Raw genomic sequence first — 14,295 nt, 5'->3', positions numbered from 1 at the left:
TCATCCCAGCATAATGAAAAATTAGGAACTTTCATTTTTTCAACTTTTATTTTTCCCAAGTTAAACATAGAAACTTAGAGAAAGAGACAGTGAGACTGAGAGACAGAGACAGAGAAACAAAGAAAGCTATATGATAACTATGTGCTTTGTTGGTGTTTTTGTTATTCAGTCATGACCCCCTTATACCACATGATTCCAGGTCCTTCTATCTTCCACTATCTCTCATGTCCAAGTTCATGTTCATTGTTTCTGTGTTACGATTTATCCATCTTATCCTTTGCCTTCCTTTTTTTCCTTTTGCCTTCAATCTTTCCCAACATCAGGGTCTTTTCCAATGAATTCTGTCTTCTAGTTATAGTGTTTCAGCTTTAGTATTTCACCATAGTATTTCAGCTTTAATATTTCACTTTCCAGTGAATAGCCTGAATTAATTTATTTAAGTGTTGGAAGTCAAGTCATTTGATCTTTTTGCTATAAGAGACTCTCCAAAATGTTCTGCAACACCATAATTTGAAAGCGTTAATTCTGTGGTATTCAGCTTTGCTCATACCCATATGTTGCTACCGAAAAACCCTAGCTTTGGCTCTGTAGACCTTTGTTGGCAAGGTGATTTCTCTGCTTCTTTGTATGCTGTCCAGATTTGCCAAGGAGCAAGCATCTTTTAATTAAGGCTAGTAGAGGTGATGGAATTCCCACTAAGCCATTTAAAACCCTAAAAGATGATGCTGTTAAAGTGCTACACACAATAAGCTAGCAAATTTGGAAAACTCAATAATGGCCACTGGATTGGAAAGGATCAGTTAGTATCCCAGTCCTAAATAACACACTTTCCATACAGCAACTCTGTTTTGGACACCATATTTTAGGGAAGAAATTGACAAATTGGGCCAAGGCTGGAGTTAGGTAGAATAACCAAGATAGAGACTAGATTTGGCCTTTACTGAGGAAATTGGGAAAGTTTAGTCAAGAGAAGAGAATATTAGGAGGTGTTGATATAAGTTATTTAAAGGGTTATCATGAAAAAGAGTGAAGGATTAAACTTAATCTGCATAAATTCAATAAAGGGCATTATTAGGAATGATGCAAACTAGACACAAAGTAATCAACTGAGGTTGAATGTAGAGAAAACTTCTTCCTAATGGAAGTGCCTTAAAGTGAATGGGCCTGCCTCAGGAAACAATGAGTCTCCATACAGAAGGGATAGAGAAGATCTCTTCCAGCTGTGCGTTAAACTAGATGGACTCTATGTTCCCTTCTAAAAATGGCATTCTGTTATTTAAGAGGCAGTATAGTACAACGGAAAGGTTGGAAACTTGTCCTCAAAGTCAGGGAAAATGGCATTCAATTCTTTTTTTTATTAAAGGTTTTTATTTTTCAAAACATATGCATAGATAATTCTGCAACATCAGCCCTTGCAAAACTTTGTGTTCGATTCTCCCCCTTCTCTCATCCCCCTCCTTTAAATGACAAGTAATCCAATATATGTTAAACATGGTAGAAATATATGTTAAATCCAATATAGGCATGAATATTTATACAATTAATGTTGCTGTACAAGAAAAATCAAATTAAACCAGAAAAGAAAATGATGAAGAAAAAAAATGCGAGCAAACAATAACAAGAAGAGTGAGAATGCTATGTTATGAACCACACTCAGTTCCCATAGTCCTCTCTCTGGATGTAGAGGGCTCTTTTGATTACAAGACCATTGGAACTGGTCTGAATCATCTCATTATTGAAAAGAGCCATGTCCATCAGAATTGATCATTGTTTAGTCTTGTTGTTGCTGTGTATAATGATTTTCTGGTCCTGCTCCTTTCACTCAGCATCACTTCATGTCAGTCTCTCCAGACCTCTCTGAAATCATCCTGTTGGTCATTTCTTATAGAACAATAATATTCCATAACACTCACATATCATTACTTATTCAGCCATTGTCCAAATGATGGGTCCACTCCGTTTCCAGTTCCTCGCCACTACGAAAAGGGCTGCCACAAATATTTTTGCACCTGAGGGTCCTTTTCCCTTTTTTATGATCTCTTTGGAATATAAGCCCAGTAGAGACACTGCTGGGTCAAAGAATGTGCACGGTTTGATATCTTTTGAGCATAGTTCCAAATGGGCATCGAATTCTTATATCTGCAACAAATCAACCGTGCAACCCTGAGGTTCAAGAAACTCACCTAGATTATTAGATGCTCTATACCAGCCCTACTCCTTTGGCTGAACATCCTCAATCAGGGCTCATTAAATAGATGAGATTTCATATCTGGTTTAAACACACACACAGACACACACAAAACAGATCTCATTTTTTCTATTTTATAAATGAGGAAACTGAGGCACAAATTGAAGTAATTTTCCTAAAGTCTCAGAGAGAGCAATCGATAGAGCCAAGCTTTGAGCTCAGTTTTTCTCATTCTAAATACAGGGTCCTTCACCGAACCGACTCACTAATTTGAAACTTAGACGATCTCAAAGGTCCCTTCCAGTTTTGTGATACTATGATTTTTTTCTCCTTGGACTTTTCCATTGTTTGTTGCCTCACCTGCACTCACCAAATCTCCCCTCATCCTCCAGGCTGCCCAGCAGGTAGAGGAGGCTATTAACTTGACACTAGGCAATTAGAAGCCAGAGGGGGTCTCAGATGTGCACTGAGCCAAGCCTCCCTGCAGAGCAGCAGCTGCTCCCCTCCTTCAGTGCCTCTCCCCTCAGTCTCTTGTTTGCAGCTTCCCTTTTCCCCATGTGCACGCCCACACAGACCCTCTTTATATCCTCTTAGCCTCTAAAGTGCTCCCCTTGCCAATTACAGGAAATAATCTGATTTTGCTAAAAGGGATTTTGAGAGGGCTTGGATCTCTATAAACCTCTCAGACCACCCATTACTGTCTCAACCATCACTCAGTGACCATACCATATGGTCCATGAGTTCTGGACCACAGGGCTTTAGACCATATGGGATCACTTGATGATACTCAAGGGCTCTGGGCTGAGAGAAACCTGATGGAGGTAATTAAGGAGATGGGTGGAAATGACAGAAAACTCACTAGCCTTCTTTTTCTCTCTGGTCGTGGAAGATGAAGGAGTTACCATCTTTTTAGGAAGGGGGGATGTGGTTAATCAGTGATTAAAAAGAAGGGGAAATTTGCAACAGCCATGAGGGACATCACATGAATATGAGAAGAGGGATGGAAAATAATAATAATGATGATGATGATGATCATAAAATCAGAGATTTAGAATTGGAAGTCTTTGAAGACTATCAAATCCAAACATGTAATTGTATACAAGAGCAAACTGAAGCCCAGAGAGGTAGTTACTTTCTGAGGATCACAAAGGAATCAACAGCTGAATTTGAACACAACGCCTTGACCACTTAGCCACACTGATGATAAAATGAAACCTCATATAGTCTGGGGAGAGCTAGTAGAAGCAGGAAAAGCTGAGTTCATATGCTGGCTGTGTAACTTTGAACAAATTAGTAAGTTGCTTAACCTCTCAGTTTCCCTGGTACCTTGTAAAACTAAGTTACAGAAGGAGTATAGTCATATTGGCAGAGGGCACTTTTCATTAAGAGTTGTCTATGCTAAGAGAATCAGTTTAAAAAAAAAGCTTTGAGGGGCAGCTAATTGGTGTAGTGGATAAAACCTCAGCCCTGAAGTCAGGAGAACCTGAGTTCAAATGTGACCTCAGTCACTTAATACTTCCTGGCTGTGTGACCCCGGGCAAGTCACTTAACCCCAATTGCCTCAGCAAAATAAATAAATAAAACTTTGAAAAACCTTTTCCTTTCCCCTTGGTTCCTTGTTTCCTATGTTCCTTCATAATATACTTCCAAGAATCCAGCCCACAGTTTCTAACAAGTGATTACAACAGAGCAAGGGAGAGTAACTACAAATTTAGAAAGGCCATATGGCAAAAAGGTAAATCATAGCTCTGAATCATGGGGAAAAGGAATCCTCATAAAACTCCCCTGAGGTATAGTCCTCTGCTGGGCTCTAAGGGTAATTTACCTTTGTGGAATCCACAGAGACACTTTTCTCCACCCATGATGCCTTTCCTCCTTGTATCTAGTCTGTCTTCTCTTAGCTCCTGACTAAATGCTTTTTTATTTCTGGTCCAGATTTTCTGAAGACATGGTCAAAGTGGATGGGATGTATGGCAGGGCTGGAGGATAGTGAAAGTACTTTTAGGCTTTTTTCCTTCCCATTTTCTTTTAACATAAATTCAAAGGGCTGCCTTTTCAAAATACTGTCAAACTTGATTCAACTGGGAACTGGAATCCCTTCTCTATTAAATATAGACTCAGGTTATGTTTGTCTTTCAACCAATCCCGATGTTTCCTGTGTACCAGCATCTAATTCTATCCAATGTCTGTAAGCTAATTGAATTTTCCCCAAATGATTGAGTCTTTGCACCTAGTTTATACATTAATTTATTGTTTGATTCTGAAACTCAAAGAGGAGTCCTTACATTCATTTTTTTAAAAAGTTTCAAATTCTGTCCCTCCTTCTAGCCTTTCTCTCATCCATTGAGGAGATAAGCTAAAAGATCCCCATTATACATGTGAAATCATACATAATCTAAAAGAGGTGTTCTTATCTGATAAAGATATACAGTCCTAGAGTTATGTTAATTGGAATTGAGGAGTATGGAACACTTTTCTTACACCGGTAACTTTTCAGGGAGTACAGTGCCTTGTACTTGGTAAATGCTCAATATTTTTGCTTTAAATTTGTCAAAAGATTATAGATTATGGAATTTTAGAATGAGAAGAAATCATAGAAATCAGCTAATCAAATGTCCCCATTTGTCATATGAGGAAACTGAGACCAAATTACTTCAGTCAGTAGCACAAGTTCACAAAGTGAGTTAGAAATGAAATAAAAGCTAAGGCTAGGTTAGTCTTGCCCCCTAATCCTTGGATCTTTCTAAGGCAAGTCCATTCATTTATTAAACATGTATTAGACACCTACTGTACTCGTGGCATTATTTCCACTAGATTACAAACCCTGCTTTCCATACTGTTATGGTTGTTATTCAATCATTTAGACGAGATCTATCTGATTCTATGGATTTTTATCCATGGCATTTTCTTTTTTTTATTATTATAGCTTTTTATTTACGAGATATATGCATGGGTAATTTTTCAGCATTGACAATTGCAAAACATTTTGTTCCAACTTTTCCCCTCCTTCGCCCCACCCCCTCCCCCAGATGGCAGGTTGACTAATACATGTTAAATATGTTAAAGTATAAGTTAAATACAATATATATATATATATATACATGTCCAAACAGTTATTTTGCTGTATAAAAAGAGTTGGACTTTGAAATAGTGTACAATTAGCCTGTGAAGGAAATCAAAAATGCAGGTGGACAAAAATAGAGAGATTGGGAATTCAATGTAATAGTTCATAGTCATCTCCCAGAGTTCTTTCGCTGAGTGTAGCTGGTTCAGTTCATGACTGCTCCATTGGAACTGATTTGGTTCATCTCATTGTTGAAGAGGGCCACGTCCATCAGGATTGATCATCATATAGTATTGTTGTTGCCCTGTTTAATAATCTCCTGGTCCTGCTCATTTCACTCAGCATCAGTTCATGTAAGTCTCTCCAAGCCTCTCTGTATTCATCCTGCTGGTCATTTCTTACAGAACACTAATATTCCATAATATTCATATACCACAATTTATTCAGTCCATGGGATTTTCTTAGCAAAGATATTGGAGTGATTTTCTATTTCCTTCCTTAAGTGTCTCCATGTTACAGATGAGGAACTGAAGCAAACAGGAGTTAAATGACTGGCTCAGGGTCAAACACTTAATAAGTCTCTGAGGCAAAATTTGAACTCAGGTCTTCCTGACCCCAGACCCCGTGCTCTATCCACTTTACCATCTAGCTGCATATTATCGTTTTAAAATAAACCAAATTCAAGAATCAAAGATAATGTCAATGTCAATTAACAATTTACTAAGTAGTTATTATAGACTTTCATTTTTTGCTATGGATGAAAAGATAAACAATAGCATGGTTCTTACCCTCTATGAGCTTATATTCCATCAGAAGGGAATGGCACATATACATACAAATAAACAGGAAATATTGGGAAAGGAACAGGGCTTGTGATTTCCCTATATAGACAGCTCCCATATGACAAAGCTCTCTCTGCCTTACTATGACTTACAGATTTGCTTAGCACAGTGCTATCAAACACAAATAGAAATAGATTTCTAAAGCCTTGTATACCTTTAGAAAACCACAAATTACTATTTCTATGTTGTATTATATTTTTAAAATAATTGTTAAACATTTCTCAATTACATTTTCATCTGGTTTGCATTGTACTGGAGGTTGTACAGAAGCTTTACTTTGTGACCTCAGGTGTAGAGAAATGAAAGATGAAGTGACTTATTAAGGGTTTCATGGTCAGTATGTGTTAGAAGTAGAATTTGAACCCATGCCTTCTTGACACTGAGGCTCTCTATCTACTGTGCCATGTCATAAATAAGAAAAAAAAATACACACACACACACACACACACACATGAACACATATACACGTGTGTATATAAATATACATTTTTATACTACACACAATGCTTATGTATATACACATGTATATACATGCATTGTACAAATCAAGACTCAAAATCAAAATTCAAGGGTCAAAGGCAATCACCAATTTATTAAGTAGTTCCTATAGACTTGTCATTTTATATATATACATACACCCCTATTGCACAGATATGTGTATACATATATGTATGTATCTTAGTTTCTTATATGTGGGAAATGATATTATTTCTTCATATGTGCAAATGGAAGAATTTGACAATCTGATCTCAAGGATTCTTCCTAAATTAAAATTTGTAGATATAGATATTATTAAATACAAAATAATTAGTGTTGATGGAACCTAGAAACTAAAGGCTCAAGAGAGGTCTAAGTGGGGTCAAGTTGGTGTTTTGGCTGGTCCCTGAAGGAAGCTAGTACTCCATTAAGTGGAGAGGAGGAGGAAGTACTTTCCTAACACGGCAAGGACAGCCTGGGCAAAGGTGGAAAATGCAATGTCATATATAGGAAATATCTAGTAGACCAGATTGACTGGCCCATCAAAGAAGTGAAAGAGACTATTAAGCCAGAAAGGATATGGAACCTGATAGCAATAGGCATTCTTCTATCATCTCTTGGGTTCATATGTATTTGTGAAAATGATACTTATTACACTGATTATTTTCCAGAGGATGTCTCTGAACTTATATGGATGAATTTCCATTAAGAGCCATGGCACTTCAAAAGGCTACTTAGATTTTCTAGTCAACGAACTTTAATGCTCTCTCTCTTCTCACTGAATTTTTCTCAGAAAACACATTTTTTTTAAAATAGTGGTCAAGGGTCCTGTTAGTGTCCATCTGTCTGTTAATGGAAAATAACACATATTAAAATAATTTAAGTTCTCTAGCATGTCTACAAAGACTATTTGAATATGAAATACATGAGCCAGGCTTCTCTATTCTGCTGTATTAATACATTGGAAGAGTCTATTATAGCTGAGAATACAAGGCTGGCTTTATAATTAGTCTGGATAGAGTGATATGAAATGATTCCCCCAAATATCTGCCATCTTCCCTGAAATTCCAACAGCTAGAAGTAATTCTTCCTCAAATTTTCCTACGCTTGTCACATTCTCCTTGTAGGAGAACAATAAATATCATTTATCATCCTTATGTCTCCATCTTTGAAAGGATCTCCTCCTCACAGAATCAAAGACTTAAAACTGACAAACTCTGTATTTTGCAGACAAAGAAACTGAAATCCAGAAAAGTCATAAGATCTTCAATTGAAAGCAGAAAGGAATCTTAGTAATCATATGGTCTAGTTCCATCATCTTTCAGGGAACCAAGGCCCAGAAAGGTCCCAGAATCATAGATTTCAAGCTGTGTGTGTGTGTGGGAGGGGTGTAATTGAGTCTATCCAATCTGACACTACCATTAAGGCAATAACAATTTTTTTTCATCGCCAGTTGAATAGCTTGCCCAAGATCACAAGTTGTCAGATCAACTTATAGTAAATAGGTAAATGGTGGCAGAAAATAAAAGCTGGGACATAGAATCTACCCCATGAATCAAAGAATCTCATGCTTCCTTGTAGTATCCTGACTCCTTGTGTAAGTGATATTAGCTTGATTAATGTAATAAATCAACATCGAGTTAAGAAATGGAAAGCTTGTGAGCTCCTGGGATGAAAATTTCCCATGTTAAACAGAAGTTCTGCCTTTCCCCTTTCTTCAAACTCCAGATCTCCTGTGAATGATCAGCTTTCTAAATAAAGCCCCTGGGTCGTTTAGATATTAAATGGAAGCCTGATAGAATTCCTCGGCATGTGCAGGCTAGTTGTTCCAAGCAGCGTTGCAAGGGTTAATATTCTGCACAAGCAAGAATATTTATCTCACCATTTGGGACAAATTGAATTTAAGATGGCTCTGGAGGGCCGTCACTCCTCAAATGGCCTCAGCACATATTTCTGATTAAGAGGGATACTATTCTTTTGTCCAGGACAGCAAAAAAACACACCTGAGTGCCTCAATGCCCTTTCTTCTTCGGGGATGAGGGAGCCGTCCAGAATTTAACTGATGCTGAATGAATTCCTGCCAGAAAGGAGTTTGGACTACATCTGCAATGGCGACCTAAGATGTCACTTTATCTACATGCTTGATTTCAACAGGGTCTGCCATCTCCCCCATCTTCCTCCCACTCTCATCCCAATGTTGTGAAAACAACTGAGAAAGCACGTAAAAACAACTGCTTGTGAAAAGACTTAAATTACACAGTACAAACGTTGGAGACGGGGTGAAAAGTGGGCAGGGGTTACGTTACTGTTCAACGCACAGAGTACCAGCCCATTTCTGCAATAAAGGGGGCAGGGCAGTCGAGTTGTAGGGCAGAAAGCCAAAAGCTATCATTTCTCTACTGATGATTCTCAAATCTACTTATTCAGCCCTAGCTTCTCTACTGACATCCAATCTCACATTTCCGACTCCTTATTAGGCAACTCAAACTACATGTTCTGTAGCTATCATAAACTCAATATGTCCAAAATTGAGCCCTATTTTTCCCCAAATCCTCTCTCTTTCCAAACTTTCCTATATCTGTAGCAGGTATAACCATTATCCCAGTCCTCTAGATTCAAAACATAGATATCATTCTCTGTTCCTCATTTTTTGTCAACTCTCATATCCAAATTTGCATTTTTCAGTCGTGTCCAAACCTTCATGAACCCCCTCTTGGGGTTTTCTTGGGAGAAATACTGAAGTGGTTCGCCATTCCTTTCTCCAGATTACTTTACAGATGGGGAAACTGAGGCAAATGGAGGTAAGTGACTTGTCAAGTGTCTGAGGCCAGATTTGAACTCAGGAAGAACATTCTTCCTGACTCCAAGCATGGTGCTTCATACACTCCATTAGGGCTGATTAAGCTGTTTTCCATTTGCAATTCCTTTTTCATCTAAGAAATTTTATATAATTTCATCTTGAATCTTAGTTGAGGTGTTTCTGGTAGAGTTCACACATGCCCAATGCAAAGTACACATGATGTATGTTCTGAATCAAGGCTGCAGTAGAGTTGTATGATGCAATAGGGGCAAACGCCGTCAGTAACATCTCAGATTTATTACTCGTTTGATTTTGAACTAATCTTTGGTCATTGCATTCAGCAACCTTTCACTGTTGTCCAATTTTTCATAACCCCCATATTCAGGGGTCACAACCCACAGTTTAAGCAGTTTTGTTCTATGTCACCATCACCTCAGGTTTGAACAATTTCAATATTCTTTCTGGTCCTGATGAATTCTAGTATCTATTTCCTGTTGGTTATTTCCAATTTATTCTTTTTTATATCTTTTTTATACAGATATTTGGATGTTGGCTTCTCTTTTAGACTAAGCTCCATGAGATCAGGGGCTATCTTTTATTTTTTCTTGTACCCTGAACACATAGCACAAGGCCTGGCACATGGTAGACCCTTAAAAATGTTTAATGATATTGACAAAGGTTTAATATTTATTGAGACTATTGGTCCTTTCCTCCTGCATGTAAGGAATATTTTTAAACAAAAGGAGCAAGAAATACTAAAATATTGCTGAAGTTGACCCATTATGTTGCAAGGGCAGATTTCTATGTGCCAAAAGGTTAGCTCAGAAATAAGTTGTTCATATATTTTAACATATTTAACATATATTGAATTGCTTGTCATCTAGGGGAGGGATGGGGGGAAGGAAGAGAAAATCTGAAACACAGGCTATGCAAGGGCCAATGTTGTCAAATTATCTGTGCATATGTTTTGAAAATAAAAAGCTTTATATATTTAAAAACAAGTTGTTGAAGCTCTTCCTGACAGAGCAGATTCCTGGGGTGGGGATCAGGAGGATGAATTTCTGAGTAGGCTTCCTTGAAAGTATTGGTGCCGGAAGCACAAAGGATATCTAAAAAAAGTTTTTAATGCTTAATTTTATTTCATTTTATTGATAATTTTTTTTTAATTTTCAAAATACATGCAAAGATAGTTTTCAACATTCACCCTAGCAAAACCTTGTGTTCCAAATTTTTCCCTCCCATGCCCTCCCCTAAATAGCAAATAATCCAATATATGTTAAACATATACAATTCTTCCATACATATTTCCACATTTATCATGCTGTGCACAAGAAAAATCACCTCAAAAAGGGAAAAAAAATAGAAAGAAAAAACCAAGCATACAACAACAAAAAGGTGAAAATACTTTGTTGTGATCCATATTTACTTCCCTTAGTTCTCTTTTTGGATGCATATAGCTCTCTCCATCACAAGTCTATTGGAACTGGCTTGAATCACCTCCTTGTTGAAAAGAGCCATACCTGTCAAAGTTGATCATCGTATAATCTTGCTTTTGCTGTATACAATGTTCTCTTGCTTCTACTCAATTCACTTAGCCTCAGTTTCTCCAGGCCTTTCTGAAGCCATGCTGCTGAACATTTTTACAGAACAATAATGTTCCATAACATTCATATCCCATAAATCCCATAACTTATTCAGTCACTCTCCCATTGATGGGCTCAGTTTCCAGTTCTTTGTCACCACAAAAAAGACCACTACAAACATTTTTGTACATGTGGGTCCTTTTCCCTTTTTTATGACATCTAAAAGTCGTGAGCATGATGGTTCTATATTACTAGATCAATAAGAGTCAAGTCTGTTTTTGGTAGGGGGAATGAGGTACTTAGATTTAAGGGACTTGCGTAGGGTCACACCACTAGTAAGTATTAAATGTTTAAGCCACATTTGAACTCAGAGTCCTCCGGTCTCCAAGGTCCCTGCTCTATCCACTGTATCATCAATTGCCTCCAAACCCAAGTCTATACTTGATTTTCTTCTATAATCTTTCTTTCAGGAGCATTTATGTAACTAAACAAATGGATAAATGAATATGTGAGTGAATAAATAGGTAAGTAAATGAGTAGCCAAATGGATAAATGAATGAATAAATAAAATAAAACTTTTGAAGTTAGAAGTAACAGAATTCTAAAATGTAAAGATAGTGGGACTCTGATAGAGCCTTGTACATCTCTAAAACTCCATGACACAACGCTAGCTGTATTTAAAACTCATGTGTAAGACCTCAAGAAACTTTCAGTACAACAAGGAATACTGTTATAAACCAGGATCTGCTTCTTATGTATTTATTCCCTTCAACACATGTGGATTTGTCACTGCAGTAAAAAGGGTCAGTCTAAACCTTAGGTCAGAACTTTTGGCTTTCCCTTCCATCTTTGCCCTCTAGATGCTAATATACAGATTTTTCTTTCTGTCCCCATAAATCTACCATGCCTAATGTGGGACAAATCTTGATTTTTCTGTTCCCCAGGCATTGATTTTTTTTTTTTGGGGGGGGGGGAATCTGTATATGGGGCATTGACAAGTTTGATAATGGTAGGAAGCTTCTGAATATCACCTGGTAGGATAAGAGACAAGATACGGAGGTTCTTTCTTGAACTGAACTGTCAAGAATTACAACTCTACTGCGGAGAGCACCACTTTGCTGGGCTGGCCACATTGTTCGAATGTCAAATGTAATCTTGCTAAAAAAGACTATTTTGTGAAGAATTCACACAGAGCAAGTGCTCCCAAGGTGGTCCAAAAAAAAAAAACAAGGACACAATCAAGGTCTCTCTTTTTAACTTAAGAATTTTAGAAGAATCCACTTAAAATTAAGAATTTAGATTGTATGACATAGGAGATACTAAGACAGGACCCCCCGCCATGGCGTGCCCTCTTCAGAGAAGGTGCTGTGCTCTATGAGTGAAGCAAAATGGAATTAGGAATTAGCTGGGAAGAAATGGGAGGTGTACAAAGTTAGAAATCCACCCCAAATATCCATAGGGACTATTCATGTCCAATCTGTGACAGAGCATTCTAAGCTTGTATGGGTCTCATCAGGCATAGTGGACATACTATATAACTCTACTCTAACATAATGATGTCATTTTGGTTCTCTTTGAGAATGAAGAAAAACTACTACTACTGATAGTTCAGAAATAGGTCAAATCACTGTAGGCAGAATCTACTGGGGAAAAATGGCTTCAACCTAGTCTAGTAAGCATCTTGCCTTAAAGTGTATTTTTTAGATTCAGTGTATGTAGGATCTACTGAGAAAGGGAACATCATTGCACTATCCTGCTGTTCATGGTTATGCATTGTCTTTAGAAAGGATTATATTTTTATCAGGTGAAATAATGGCAAAGTCAGAGCATTTAGTCAAAAGTTCTAGACGTCTTTGATGGGGAAATGATAAATGGACTATATTAGGACAGGGATTCTTTTTTAATCTGAGGCAATTGGGGTTAAGTGACTTGCCCAGAGTCACACAGCTAGAAAGTGTTATGTGTCTGAGGTCAGATTTGAACTTACATTCTCCTGATTTCAGGGCTAGTGCTCTATTTATCCACTGTGCCACCTAGCTGTCCCAGGACAGGGGTTCTTAATTAACATTCAAAAACTTGTTTTTAAAAATCTGAGGAGTATATTTCAATAAAATTGGATTCTTTTGTATTTTGTTTTTATATAATTAAAGACATTATTCTGTGAAAGGGTATCTAAACCTTAGAATATTGCTATGATTAATCAAAAGATAAAGAAATAAATATAGTTAGATAGCTATAAAAATATAGGATATATATCTGTATAATGTACATACACACATACAGATGCATAGATGATAGTTATATGTCTATCTATGTAAGTGTGTATTCAGAATATATTCAGATATTCAGAATATGTGTATATATAATGTATATATGAATATATGTATTCATAAATATGCATATATGCACATACATTTAGATGGTAGAGATATAATTATAGATATATATTTATATGTTATATATATACATGCATATAGATGCGGAGGGGCACAGATGATAGATTAGATAGATGCATATATGATAGATAGAAATATATGTATATATTTGTATATTCAGAATATATTCAGATATTCAAAATATGACTATGTATAATATATATGTATTCATGCATATGTGTGCATATATACATGCATTTAAATGATAGTGATATCAATGTACATATATATTTGAATATATATATATATAATATATATATATATATATATATATACATTGATACATAGATATAGAGAGATGAAAAATTAGATAAATGGATAGATTGATAGATAAATAAATGGGTGGATGAATAGTTAGATAGATAGATACATAGATATATAGATGGATGAATGGATGGATGGATGAATGGATGGATGGATGGATGAATCTTATTTTGGGAGATTTTTTTTAGGAATGAGAAAGCTAATCAAAATGCCTTACTCAACATACTTTGATATAGAGAAATCCTAAGATTTTTTTTCTCCTATGTTTCCTTTTCTGTTTCCTGGTCTGTCTCTAAATGTTTCACACTATCCATCTTTTCTCTACTACTTTGGCCCTTAAAATGCTAATTCACTGGGCTCATTAACCAAAGAAATTACAACTTCATGTTTAAATACAAGCTGTCTTATGGGTGCTGGACATTGGAAAAACACAGAAAAGAGCCCAAGTATTTATTAAACTAAGAGGGTATTACTCCTTGTATAACTACTGCAAGTCACTTGACCTTTATGAGACATGGTTTCACCATCTCTAAAATGAGAACATTGAATTTGTTAAGATCCCTTCCAATCCCAACAGTCCTTGTTCTTAGGACCATCTACATTTTAATTTTGTCTTCTCTGATCTCTTTAAGATCTGGTATT

The sequence above is a fragment of the Antechinus flavipes genome, chromosome 5 (genome assembly GCF_016432865.1).
Source record: "Antechinus flavipes isolate AdamAnt ecotype Samford, QLD, Australia chromosome 5, AdamAnt_v2, whole genome shotgun sequence".
Lineage (NCBI taxonomy): Eukaryota > Metazoa > Chordata > Mammalia > Dasyuromorphia > Dasyuridae > Antechinus > Antechinus flavipes.
The sequence above is the reverse complement of the archived record's forward strand: the minus strand, read 5'-3'. Positions refer to the sequence as shown.